At 38.0% G+C, this 14,528-nt stretch overlaps 1 long non-coding RNA gene and 1 pseudogene across 1 annotated transcript in view; one reads left to right on the plus strand and one right to left on the minus strand.

The window, feature by feature from the left end:
* Positions 1 to 4,366: 4,366 nt before the first annotated feature.
* LOC124994166 (centromere protein V-like) lies at positions 4,367 to 6,359 on the minus strand (annotated as a pseudogene).
* An 812-nt stretch (positions 6,360 to 7,171) lies between these two features.
* Positions 7,172 to 14,528, plus strand: part of LOC124994083 (uncharacterized) — a 108,556-nt gene continuing 101,199 nt past the window's right edge. Inside the window, exon 1 of the long non-coding RNA XR_007110448.1 lies at positions 7,172 to 7,210. This is a non-coding gene — a long non-coding RNA (uncharacterized LOC124994083). The remainder of the gene's footprint in view (positions 7,211 to 14,528) is intronic.

Consider the following 14,528-nt stretch of genomic DNA (forward strand, 5'->3'; position numbering starts at 1 on the left):
ATGCAGCCAACTTGAGTTGTAACCATCATGATTGCCCTTGAGTAACCTGCTCTGTTTTCCCTGCCTAGTTTCCTAGTATAACCCAAACCATTATAATAGTATTTAGGAATGTGGTTGATGTCTTTGTTATTAGCTTGAGATATACCAGGTACATTCTGGTTTGGATGTAGTCACTTTCATCCTGGTCATTATATAAGCCCCCCTACTTCTTTCCCAAATTGTGAAGCTCTATTGGTCCTGTTGCCATCCAGAACCATGATTCTGTTAATAAGTCCTCGCTGAAGTGTACTCTGTGCAATCCTGGATATCTGCTGCTTCTTTCAGTCTCATGGCATCTTGTACCTGATTCTCATAATTCATTTTCCTATATTTCTAGAGGCTTTAAGTTCAAGATTGAGAGATAGCCTGGTATGGTTTCTCCTGAGGCCTCTCTTCATGACTTGCAGATGATTTATTTTTGTTGTGTTCTCAAATGATCTTTCCTCTAAGATGCATTTCTGGTGCCTTTCTCCTCTTCCTCTTTTCCTCCTCCTCATTCTTATTTTTTTTTAATTAATGCATTATAATTATATGAAAGAGTGAAATTCATTCTGCCACATTCAAACATGCACATTACATAATTTGATCAATCATTTCCCAATATATCCCCTTTCTCTCCTCTTCTCCCTCCCCCATGCACTTGACTCTGCTGACCTCCCTTCTATTAGTATTATTATTTATTATTTGTGCATTATAATTACATATACATTCAGGATTCATTGTGGTATATTTATACACAGGCATAGTACAATTTGGTAGATTTAGCTTCCCATTACTTTCCCATGTCCCTCCTTTCTCCCTCTTTCTTGATCCCCTGTACTCTATTGGTATCCCTTCTATTTTTGTGATTCCCCACACATACCTTTTTTAAAATTTCTTTTTTCTCCCTAGCTATACCCTTTGACTTTCTGGGTTTGGCACGATCTTCTCCAGTTCTATTAATTTACCAGCAAATAACATAATTTCATTCTTCATTATGACTGAATAAAACTCCATTGTGTATACATACCATGTTTTTTATCCATTTATCTGTCGTGAGTACCTACATAATTTCATTCTTCATTATGACTGAATAAAACTCCATTGTGTATACATACCATGTTTTTTATCCATTTATCTGTCGTGAGTACCTAGGCTGGTTTCATAACTTGGTTATAGTGAATTGTGCTGTTATAAACATTGGTATGCATATGTTACTATAGTATGCTGATTTTATCTTTGGGATAAATACCAAGGAGTGGGATAGCAGAGTCATATGATGGTTCCACTCCTAATCTTTCAGGGAATCTTCATACTGCTTTCCAAAGTGGTTGTACCAATGTTCGGTCCCACCAACAATGTTTGTGTTTTTTTTCCCCACATCCTCAACAGCAATTATTGTTGTTTTTATTCTTGATGATTGCCTTTCTAAATTTCAGGGTAGTTTTGATTTGCATTTCCCTCATTGCTAAGGATGTTGAACATTTTTTTCATATATTTATTGGTCATTTTTTTTATAGACACAATATTTTTATTTTATTTATTTTTATGTGGTGCTGAGGATCAAACCCAGGGCCTCGCACATTCTAGGCAAGTGTTCTACCACTGAGCCCTTCATTAGTACTATATATATATATTTTTTTTTTTTTGAGAAATATCTCTTTGGATCTTTTAGTCATTTCTTGATTGGATTACTTAGGGGGTTAGTGAATTTTTGAGTTCTTTATATAATTCTGAATGCTAATCTTTTATCAGACAGTAGCTGGAAAAGATATTTTTCCCCTTTTGTAGGTTCTCTTTCCAGCATCTGAATTGTTTGCTGTGCAGAAGCTTTTAAATTCAAGGACATTCATTTATTTGATTCTTGGTTTTAATCCTTGAGACTTGGGAATCTTCTTAAGGAAGTCAGTGCCTGTGCCAGTATGTTGGAGAGTTGATCTATGTTTTCTTTCAGTCCTTGCAGTATTTCTGTTCCAATTCTTAGTTCTTTGTTTCTTTCTGATTTCATCTTTTGTGCATGGTGAAAGTAAGGATACAGTTTCATTCTTCTACATATGGATATCGGGTTTTCCTAGTACCATTTATTATAAAGGCTATATTTTCTCAAATATGTTTTTGGCACCTTTGTCAAGGATCAAATGACTATATCTATGTGGATTTATTTTCTCAAGTTCCTTTCAATTTCCTGCAAATGACATGATTTCATTCTTCTTTATGGCTGAATAAAACTCCATAGTGCGTATATATCACATTTTCTTTATCCATTCATCTACTGTTAGACACCTAGCCTGGTTCCATAGTTTGATTATTGTGAACTGTGATACAATAAATATGGGTATGCACGTATAGCTATAAAATCCTGACTTTAGTTCCTTAGGATAAATAACGAGGAGAGGTATTACTGGGTCATTTGGTGGTTCCATTCCTAGTCTTTTGAGGCATTCTTTCTATTCTGTTCACGAGATGAATTATACTTATTGATTTGCACATGTTGAAGCAACCTTGCTTCCCTGGGATGAAACCAGGTGTACAATCATCTAATGTGTTTTTGAATGCAGATTGCTAATATTTTATTGAGAATTTTTGCATCTACGTTCATCAGGGATATTGATCTGTAATCGTGTTTCCTTGATGTGTATCAGCATGATGCTGACTTCATAGAATGAATGGGAAATATTCCTTTCCTTTCTGTTTCATGGAACAATTTGAGGAGGATTAACATTATTTCTTTTTGAAAGCCTTGGTAGAATTCAGCTGAGAAACAATCTAGTCCTAGGATTTTCTTGGTTGAAAGGGTTTTTATTACTGTTTCAATGTTGTTGTTTAGTGTTGATCTATTTATGTTTTCTACATCCTCTTTGTTCAAACTGGGCAGGTCATATGTGCTGTTATGATTTGGAAATGAGGAGTCTCCCAAAAACTCATGTGGGAGACAATGTGAGAAGGTTTAAAGGAGAAATGATTGGATGATGAGAACCTTAACCCAATCAGCAAATTAATCCCCTAATGAGATTAACTGAGTGGTAACTGAGGGTGGTATGTGTGACTGGGGGAGGTGGGTCTTCGGGGGCATGCTGTTGGAGTATGTTTTGTTCTGGCAAGTGGAACTCTCACTCTGCTTCCTGGCATGCTGTCTTGAGCTGCTTCCCTTAACCACCCGTTTTCACCATGATGTTCAATATCACTTCCAGCCCTGAGGAATGGAGCTGGCTGTCTATGAACTGAGACATCTAAATCCATGAGCCTCCATATTTTCCTCCTTAAAATTGTTCTGATCAGGTTCCTTGGTCACAGCAGCAAAAACAATTACTAAATGATGTGTCTTAAATTTTGTCAATTTCTTCTAGATTTTCCACTTTATAGGAATACAAGTTTTCAAAATAGTCCTTAATGATCCTCTGAGTTTCAGAAATATCTGTTGGCATATTTCCTTTTTCTTATTTTGGAGGGGGTACCAGGGATTGAACTCGGGGGCACTCAACCACTGAGCCACATCCCCAGCCCTATTTTGTATTTTATTGAGTTGCTTAGTGCTTAGCGGTTGCTGAGGCTGACTTTGAACTTGAAATCCTCCTGGCTCAGCCTCCTGAGCTGCTGGAATTATAGGCACGCGGCAACACTGTACCCAGCTCATATTTCCTTTTTCATCTCTAATTTTGTTGATTTGGGTCATACGTTTTGGTTAATTTAGCTAAGGCTTTATCTATTTTTATCTTTTCAAAGAACCAGTTCTTTATTGCATTGCTCATTTGTATTATTTTTTTATTCTCTATTTCATTAATATTAGTTCTGATCTTAATTATTTCTTGTCCTCTAGTGGTTTGTTGTACTTGTACTGCATATCTGATCATGGTCTTAACCTCTACCACACCACCAGCTTAGTTTACTGTTTATTGAGTGTTCAAGGTTATATACCCTGCTTTCAAGGCCTGAAGTTTTTTTTTTTTTTTTTTTTTTTTACTACATAAGCTAATCTGTTGTTGATATATTTAAGTAAATTTTTTTTTTTTTAATGTGGTTCTGGGAATCTAACCCAGGGCCTTACACATGCTAGACAAGCACTCTACCACTGAGTCACGATCCCCATCCCAGTAATTTTTTTATTTTCCAAAAGATCACACAAAAGTTGGGGTCACATCAAAATGTGGGCCACACATCAAAATGTGGGCTGAGGAAGGATAAAGAGTTGCCTAAAGAAACTGGTAGCTGGAGCAAACTGGAGAGAACAAGGTAGCTACTGGTCACCAGCCTGGGTTAGCCACATGAGGGGTACCACTGAAGGGCCCAGGGGCCACAGAGCTGCTGGCCCTACTCTTTCCTCCTTTTCAGGAAGCAGAGAAACAGAAGCTCACTCTTTAGACATGTTCTTGATGGTCTTGTGCTCCTTCATGGCCTTCTTCCAATTGCTGCCATTGAATTCCTCAGTGACCACACTCCCGCACGGTGCCCTCATCCAGGCAGTATGGGGCAATTCCAAAGCCACCAGTGGGTCTTTATAGGAGCGGGGAGTATAGAAGCTTCTGAACACCACATCTCTTGCAGAAGGGATGCTGGGCTTTGTGTGTATTGAGTGTGTAAGTGATTATGCTCTCTGCTCCCTTCAGGAGCTTGAATCGAGAAGCTGGAACAATGAAGTGTCTGTTCTGCTTCTTCTTGCAAATACTGCAGTTGCAGTCACAGATAAGTAAGTCTGCAGAGGCCCAGACTTCAAAACGAACGGCTCCTTAGTGGCAGCCTCCTGTGTGCTTCACCAGGCCCTGGTATTCAAAGGTGTCCAGCAGGTGTTTGGCGGCGCCCTCGAAGCTCAGCTTCTGCAGTTACTGGAACGTTTTCCAGCGCTCCCGCTGCTCGCCCAGGCCCAGTGTGGACACCAGGACTTGCGGGTCGCGGGGGTTGGTGGCGGCAGCGGCGGCGGCTCCTCCGGGCCTGCCTCCTGGGCCCGCGGCAAAGAAGGCTTCGGCCCAGCTTCCCCGACTGCTGCCTACTGGCCGCCGGCTCTCGCTCCCGGCCTTGCTGGGGGCTGGCGACCGCTTCTGCCCCCTCCTTAATCATTTTAATCATCAATTTTGTAGTCTTTCTGGGAATTTGATTCCCTTCAATATTTTTGGTTCCTGTTTTTGGGGGCTGTAAATTTTTGGGGAGAAGATTTGTTTGTGTCCCCATGTTTCCAGAGGTCTTAGACTTGAGACTGATTCCCTTTCCTTTTTTATGAGGAAGTCCTTTTGTTCTGCACTGTCCGTGTGTGGTAGCTTCCACACACAGGATCAGCATAGTCTAAGTGTTAATTTCAACCTTGAGTGCCTTAATCTGTCACTGCAGCAGGAATGCTGATTTAGTTCACTCTTAGAGATCTGATGTTTCATGGTGGTTTCCTCTGAGTCTCCATCTTCCTCCCTCTTACTCTTCATAAAGACGCCAGGCCTATTCATTTAGAGCCCAGTTCTCATGTCCTCATTTAACCTCAAGTACCTCTTTGAAAGCTCTTTCTCCAAATACAGTCACACTGGTGGGTAGGGCTTCAGCATATGAATTTGGTAGAACAAAATTCAGTCCATAATAGGTGGTCACTGAGCCACAAGGTAGCTAAGAGCAAAATCTCAGGTTCCTGAGTGCAACAGCCCCTGGGTACAACTGAAAGGGACATGCCTTCACCTGTATCAGATGGTTAAAATGAAAAAGAGGAAATAACGTTAAGTTTGTGGGAAAACAGGACCTCTCGTATATTGCTAGTAGAAGCAATTTGACAGTTTCTTATAAAATTAAACATGTTATTACTATACAACTCAGTTTTTGAACTAGGACAGTTAACCCCCAGCATATCCAGATAATGCAGACTTCCTTGATTACTTATTGTTTAAATCCCACCAGGTCTATGGTTTATGGTTCATCACTTCTACTTATGTAATTGACCAATACAGTGACACCTTTTTCATAAAAAAAGAAAGAGGGTAGGAAAAAAGGGAAGTAAAGGAAAGTAAATGGAAGGAAGGAATGAATGGAGGAAGGGAGGAAATTAATTAATTAATTCTCTCTTTGCTGACATGTGGTCCTATAGGTCTCTCAGAATGACTCAGCATTCCTTCCTCTCCAGGAAATGTTTTGCTGAGTCCAAGGTCTCAAATCCAATCTGCTTTGTAGTTTTTTTTTTTTTTTAAATAGGCAACTTTTCCTAAAAGGCAAATTTTTGCATATTTTAAAAAATTGAAGAATTTTTTAAAATCTAAAAGCTGGAGAAAGGTATACTTGTATGAAATTACTTTGTTACACTGTAAATCTGCAAAGTAGGATGGGTTACAATTCATCAGTAGATCATGCCCTGCGAGTGGTAGCATGGCAACCATGTTCAAGCTGTGGTTAAATGAGTGACCTCTCCAGTAGATATGCTAACAATGCAGAGCACGCCCCTTGTAAGGGTCCAGAGCAACTACCAAAGTGAGTGCTTTCAGTGGTTCCCTGACCCTTGAACCAGGCATGTGAAGAACTTGGCACCTACCTTGTAAGTGATTGGGTAATTTTGAAAGGGAGTGGGAAATGTGACCCCATGGCAGGGAGTCAAACAAGGAAATTAAGGAACATGTCTCAGAAGTCCTTAAAAAGTCAATTGTAAGTCTTTAAATGATTAGAGTTCAATGAATATAACAATTCAAACCATTCTCTCTCTCTCTCCCTCTGTGTCCCTCCCTCTCTGTGTTGGAAATAAAATCCAGGGCCTCATGCATGCTAGGCAAGTACTCTACCAATGAGCTATATCCCAAAACATTATTTTTCAAGACTCTTCCAAGAAGGTCTGCATGGCCAAAATTTTTCATGAGCTTCATTATCGTATTATTATTTCTGTAACAATACTAACCCCTTGTTATGGTTTGGGTGTGAGATGTCCCCCAAAAGCTCACATGTGAGACAATGCAAGAAGAATCATTGGATTGAGAGAGACTTAATCCAATCAGTGATTTAATCCCCTGATAGGGGTTAACTGAGTGGTAACTGAAGTGGTAGGATGTGGCTGCAGGAGGTGGGAATTGGGCGTGGCTTTGGGTGTATGTTTGTATTTGTTGAGTGGAGAATCTCTCTGTGCTTCCTGATCATGATGTGAGCTGTTTCCCTCTGCCATACTCTTCCACTGTGATGTTCAGCCTCACCTTAAACCCTGAGGAATGGAGTTGGCCTTCTATGGACTAAGCCTTCTGAAACTGTGAGTCCTGAAATAAACCTTTTCTCCTCTACAATTGTTCTGGTTCCATCTTTTGGTCACAGCAGCGAAAAAAAGCTGACTTAAACACACCTAATTTGCCATTTTATCTGTGCTGGTGTTTGTACTGATCATACAAAAGCACTAGTGGGTAAGACTGCGGGAACCTTAATATGAATCAAAGTATGACACCAAACTGAATTAAGAGTTGATGGGTTTTTAGTGTCCATGTACTTGAAAACAAACAAAAACGCATCAATTGGGCTGAGGAGGGACTCAGTGGTAGAATACTTGCCTATTAGGCACAAGGGTTCATCCCCACCACCACAAGCAAACAACGAACATCACACTGATTCTCCAAGGGGCAATAAACATTTTAAATGGTATTAAATTTTATCCTTTGCATAATTGGCTTTTTAAGCATCTGAGTGAAGAAATGGAAGATAAAAGTAAAGCACTTCTGCTTCACACTTTAAGGTATTACTTGTCTTGGAAAAAGAACTTTTTAAATTCCCCAGAGAACATCATTTTTTCCCAGACGAATTATGATTATTCAGATTTAGATATCAGATAAACCTTATTTTTTTTTTAATGAGTAAAGCAATGAAAACAACTATTTGTTGTCAATGGTAAAATTCCAGCTCATTTTATTTCTTTGTTCTTTTTTTATACTGAGGGTTGAACCCAGGGGTGTTCTACCACTGAGCTACACCTGCAGCCCTTTTTAGTTTTTATTTTGAGACAGGATCTCACTTGGTTGCTTAGGGCCTCATTATATTGCCAAGGCTGGTCTTGAATTTGTGATCCTCCTGCCTCAGCCTCCTAGGTCGCTGGGATTATAGGTATGTGCCACCATGCTTGGCAACATTCCAGCTTTCAGGTGAAATTAGGATTTTGGAAAATGTGATCAATCACTCTAAACTTGATTTCTTTCCAAGCATAAAGACTTTTCTGATGAGGTTGATGAGATATCATAAAGAATGTGATTTTATGATATCATATAATAAATGCATCAACAAAAAAAGTGGAGAATTGCTGCTGTAAAGTTTAGATTGGGTTCTTGACCATTTTGGTCCTTCTTACTTAAAAATTGGTACAAATTACATACAGGAAAAATTTGAGTTTCTGTACATGAAGGAGAGGAACAGCTAAACTGCTAGACTGTATTTTGAAGTTGTCTGTGAATATCCATGGTCACTTGAGAATAAGATAAGACCCATTTATCTGTTAATAGCATAAATATAGGACTCTTGGGAAATTTAGTTCTATTTTTCTTGAAGTTTAATTATAAAAGAAAGATCTAGCACATTCGAAATCCACATTCCTTCTGGTTTTGCCGTATTAGAACAGTTTTTGAAGTCACAGAGATTCCTGGTTTGAAACCCAGATCTCCCTTCTTTCAATTGTGTATTATGAAAATTTACGTCCCTGGATCTCCAGCATAACCTACAGTGATGTCTGTTTCCTGGTTTATAAACCTTTCTGACCCCTCTTGTGATGGATGTTGGCCTGTTTAACCAGTAGAATATGGCAGAAGTGATGGTAATTCCCAAGATTAGGTGATAAAAGGCTGCAACTTGTCAGGAACTCTTGCTTGTCCTTGGATCAGAGCTGTGGGAAAAGCAGCTGCCATGCTATGAGGCCGCTCAGGCCATCTGTGGAGAGGCCCATGTGGGGAGAATTGAGACTGCCAAAAGCCATGTGGGTGAACTTCAAAGCAGATGTTACAGCCCCAGTCAAACCTTGAAATGACTTGTGCCCTGGCTCACAATGTGTCTGAAATATCACGAGAGACCCTGAACTAGAACCACCCAGCTAAGTGGCTCCCAGGTTACTGACCACACAAACGATTTATTGTTTTAAGTTTCTATGTCATGAGGGTAGTTTATTGCATAGCAGTGGATAATGAACTAATATGAGGGACTTAAACATTGCTGTCATTCTTTGAAATGTGTCCTAAGTTTTCTAGGGATGTTTTTCCCTAGAAATCTGGTGAACATTGACTCAGTTGTCTTCATCTAAAATAGAAATATCAGATCCACTAAAGCCAAAAATTTTTTTCCTTGAAATAAGACAGAAATTTGTGATCTGGTACAAACTATAGAGGCTATAGTTTGGATCCTAAATATTCCCCCAAAGTTATTTCCGCAGAATGGTGCTTGGGGGAGGTGATAAAAACTTTAAGAGGCAGAGCCTAGTGGGAGGAGCTTAGGTCCCCTTAAAGGGGATTATGGGGCCCAGTTTCCTCATCACTCATTTTGGCTTTCTGGCTATGAGGTGAGTGTTTTGCTCCACCTACCTCCTTCTACCTTGCCACAGGTCCAAAGGCACAGGATCAACCAATCATGGACTGGAACATACAAAACTATGAGCCCAAATAAGACTTTTCTTTTCATATCAGCATTTTTCTGGCTTTGGTTGCCTGGCGTTTGTTCTGTAGTAGACTTGCTACCCAGCCTCAGGTATTTTGTAAAAAACTGACTACAACATGTTCTTTTAGGTTATAGTTTTCATCTACTTTGTGAACTTGAATTTCTGACATTATTCAATAATATATAAGGATTTAATCTCTACACAATTCACTTTTTCTGTTAACATCAACTTTGAGATTTGATACAATCCTTTTCTGTGTTTCATTTGTTAAAGATAGACGAATGAGCCGGTATAACTTTTCTAATTTCATGATTCTAGAGCTTTCTTTTGTTGTTTTTACAAAGTGATAAAAATTTATAGCAGTGAATTCCTCCTGGTTCTTTCTCTGTCCTGTTCCCCCAGCTTTATCTGGATCTTCTCTTTCTTTTGTCCTGGTTTTCCCTGTCCTCCCCAATTAGGATTCTACCATCAGCATTTTCTCTTTAATGCAGGTCTTCGTCATGTAAAGTTGGTTTGGTTTGTTACTTTCAACAATTCATAGGCACAAATCCCTGACAGGTAGTACATCCTCAAATCTTCCTAAAATCCCTCTGCAGTTTCTGCAGTTATTGTCAGAATAGTCCAAAATGCTTTTTAGAGTGTCTGAGAGTTTAGGAGTACTTAGAAAAACTTAGAAGTTTTCCACCTTTGGAATTGTTCTCTTAGTTGTTCTGATTGTTATTTATTTATTCATTTATTTTCAAGTTAACAGAAACAAGTCTTTTTTAAGTAACTTTTAATATCAGACAAATAAAACTTATGATTCTCATGACAGCAAATATATAATATTAGTGTTTTGAACATCTTAAGTTAAAGGCCCTTTATCATAAAATATAAGGTTTAAACTTTATTCAAATGGAATTTATCATCCCTATAACCTCCCTACATATGCATAACAATAGTAAAATTAGCAAGCACTAAACTATATTGGTAATCTATCATTCTTAGTTTGTGGTTTTTAGAGACAATGTATGCATGTAATATATGTCAGTTCCTTGCCTAATTAGTCGCAGTGTACAATGCAGCAAAATACAAAATACATGCTTGGTGAACATCCTTCATATCTGCAAGACAGCAGCTAGAGATTAACTTTAATACTGATGTTTAACTATCATATAAGCAGTTAGTATTACATTGTAATATGCTACCAAGGCAACTTTTTACTAAAAAAATCAAAATAAAAACCATTATTTGAAAACTTTTATATGACATGTAACCCTTCAAGTGGAAATGAAAAATAAAATTTGTCTATTTACTATAGAATACACATAGAATTTCAATTTTTGTTATACTGGAAAAAGAGTTCTTTTGTGTTGGGAAAAAGATACTTCTTCAAAAAATAATTAGTAGAAAAATCCACCAATATAATGTTTTGTCCTTCTGATACCAGCACAGATTTGGGCACATACTAATGGTGAAGTCATAGACATACAGACATCCATGGGTGAAATGTACAAGTGTATTTTAAAGAAATATTTCCTCAAAATTGGAAATAGTTTTGAAATAAAGTAAACCGATTTGAGGTCATCACTCACAGCTGCTCTCATGAATTATGCCAAGGGCGTAATCTCCTTCTCCCTCCCCTAAAATACTAAAAAATAAAAATGTATTTATCATGTACAAGACAAAAAGTGACAGGGATGCCTGAAAATGTTGACTGAGCTTGGGAAGAAAAAGAAATGCATATTGCCATGCATACAGAAAACTATATATAGCTCAAGGAAGACAATGATTTCCATTTCAGTGGTACTGATGGTACTTTTTTTTTTTTTGTAAACAAATGGGATACATGTTGTTTCTCTGTTTGTACATGGCGTAAAGGCATATCATTTGTGTAATCATAAATTTACATAGGGTAATGTTGTTTGATTCATTCTGCCATTTTTTTCCCTTCTCCCCCACCCCTCCCACCCCTCCCCTCCCTCTATACAGTACTTCCTTCCTCCATTCCTGCCCCCCTCCCTAAACCCAACTCCAACCCCAACACTAACCCCTCCCACCCCCCATTATGTGTCATCATCCACTTATTAGCAATATCATTCTTCCTTTGGTTTTTTGAGATTGGCTTATCTCACTTAGCATAATATTCTCCAGTTTCATCCATTTGCCTGCAAATGCCATAATTTTATCATTCTTTATGGCTGAGTAATATTCCATTATATATATATACCACATTTTCTTTATCCATTCATCAATTGAAGGACATCTAGGTTGGTTCCACAATCTGGCTATTGTGAACTGAGCAGCTATGAACATTGATGTGGCTGTATCTCTGTAATATGCTGATTTTAAGTCCTTTGGGTATAGACCAAGGAGTGGGATAGCTGGGTCAAATGGTGGTTCCATTCCAAGTTTTCTAAGGAGTCTCCACACTGCTTTCCAGAGTGGCTGCACTAGTTTGCAGCCCCACCAGCAATGTATGAGTGTACCTTTCTCCCCACATCCTCGCCAACACCTGTTGTTGCTTGTATTCTTGATAATTGCTATTCTAATTGGGGTGAGATGAAATCTTAGGGTAGTTTTGATTTGCATTTCTCTTATTACTAGAGATGTTGAACATTTTTCCATATGTTTGTTGATTGCTTGTAGATCTTCTTCTGTGGAGTGTCTATTCATTTCCTTAGCCCATTTGTCGATTGGATTATTTGCATTCTTGGTGTAGAGTTTTTTGAGTTCTTTATAGATTCTGGAGATTAGTGCTCTATCTGAAGTATGATTGGCAAAGATTTTCTCCCACTCTGTAGGCTCTTTCTTTGCATTGCTGATAGTTTCCTTTGCTGAGAGAAAGCTTTTTAGTTTGAATCTATCCCAGTTATTAATTCTTGCTTTTATTTCTTGTGCTATGGGAGTCCTGTTGAGGAAGTCTGGTCCTAAGCTGACATGTTGAAGCTCTGGACCTACTTTTTCTTCTATAAGATGCAAGGTCTCTGGTCTGATTCCGAGATCCTTAATCCATTTTGAGTTTAGTTTCGTGCATGGTGAGAGATAGGGGTTTAGTTTCATTCTGTTGCATATGGATTTCCAATTCTCCCAGCACCATTTGTTGAAGAGGCTATCTTTTCTCCATTGCATATTTTTGGCACCTTTGTCTAGTATGAGAAAATTGTATTTATTTGGGTTTGTGTCCGTGTCCTCTATTCTGTACCATTGATCCACCTTTCTATTTTGGTACCAATACCATGCCGTTTTTGTTACTATTGCTTTGTAGTAGAGTTGAAGATCTGGTATTGCGATACCCCCTGCTTCACTCTTTCTGCCAAGGATTGCTTTAGCTATTCTGGGTTTTTTATTCTTCCAGATGAATTTTATAATTTCTTGCTCTATTTCTGTAAGGTACATCATTGGGATTTTAATTGGAATTGCATTGAATCTGTATAGCACTTTTGGTAGTATGGCCATTTTGACAATATTAATTCTTCCTATCCAAGAACATGGGAGATCTTTCCATCTTATAAGGTTTTCTTTAATTTCTTTCTTTAGTGTTCTGTAGTTCTCATTGTAGAGGTCTTTCACCTCTTTTGTGAGATTGATTCCCAAGTATTTTATTTTTTTCGAAGCTATTGTGAATGGGGTAGTTTTCCTAATTTCTCTTTCTGAAGATTCATCGCTTATGTATAAAAATGCCTTCTATTTATGTGCATTGATCTTATATCCTGGTACTTTTCTGAATTCACTTATGAGATCTAAAAGTTTTCTGGTGGAATTTCCAGGTTCTTCTAAGTATACAATCATATCATCAGCAAATAGGGATAGTTTGAGTTGTTCTTTTCCTATTCGTATCCCTTTAATTTCTTTGGTCTGTTTAATTGCTCTGGCTAGAGTTTCAAGGACGATATTGAATAGAAGTGGTGAAAGAGGGCATCCCTGCCTTGTTCCAGTTTTTAGAGGGAGTGCTTTCAGTTTTTCACCATTTAGAATGATATTAGCCATGGGCTTAGCGTAGATGGCCTTTACAATGTTAAGGAATGTTCCCACTATCCCTATTTTTTCTAGTGTTTTGAGCATGAAGGGGTGCTGTATTTTATCAAATGCTTTTTCTGCATCTATCGAAATAATCATGTGATTCTTGACTTTAAGTCTATTGATATGGTGAATTACATTTATTGATTTCCTGATGTTGAACCAACCTTGCATCCCTGGGATGAAACCCACTTGATCATGGTGCACTATCTTTTTAATATGTTTTTGTATGCGATTTGCTAAAATTTTGTTCAGAATTTTTGCGTCGATGTTCATTAAGGGTATTGGTCTGAAATTTTCTTTCCTCGATGTGTCTCTGTCTGGTTTAGATATCAGGGTGATATTGGCTTCATAGAATGAGTTTGGGAGGGTTCCCTCCTCTTCTGTTTTATGGAATACTTTGAGAAGTATTAGAATGAGCTCTTCTTTAAAGGTTTTGTAGAACTCGGCTGAGAACCCATGTGGTCCTGGACTTTTCTTTGTTGGTAGGCTTTTGATGACTTCATCTATTTCATTACTTGAAATTGGTCTATTTAAATTGTGTATGTCCTCCTCGTTCAGTTTAGGTAATTCATATGTCTCTAGAAACCTGTTGATGTCTTCGAAATTTTCTATTTTGTTGGAGTATAGGTTTTCAAAATAGCTTCTAATTATGTTTTGTATTTCATTCGTGTCTGTTGTGATATTTCCTTGTTCATTCCGAATTTTAGTAATTTGGGTTTTCTCTCGTCTTCTCTTTGTTAGTGTGGCTAAAGGTTTATCAATTTTGTTTATTTTTTTGAAGAACCAACTATTTATTTTGTCAATTTTTTGTATTGTTTCTTTCGTTTCAATTTCGTTGATTTCAGCTCTGAGTTTAACTATTTCCTGTCTTCTACTACTTTTGGTGTTGGTCTGTTCTTCTTTTTCTAGGGCTTTGAGCTGTAGTGTTAGGTCATTTGTTTTTTGA

Source organism: Sciurus carolinensis, chromosome 10 (genome assembly GCF_902686445.1).
Source record: "Sciurus carolinensis chromosome 10, mSciCar1.2, whole genome shotgun sequence".
Taxonomy (NCBI): Eukaryota; Metazoa; Chordata; class Mammalia; order Rodentia; family Sciuridae; genus Sciurus; species Sciurus carolinensis.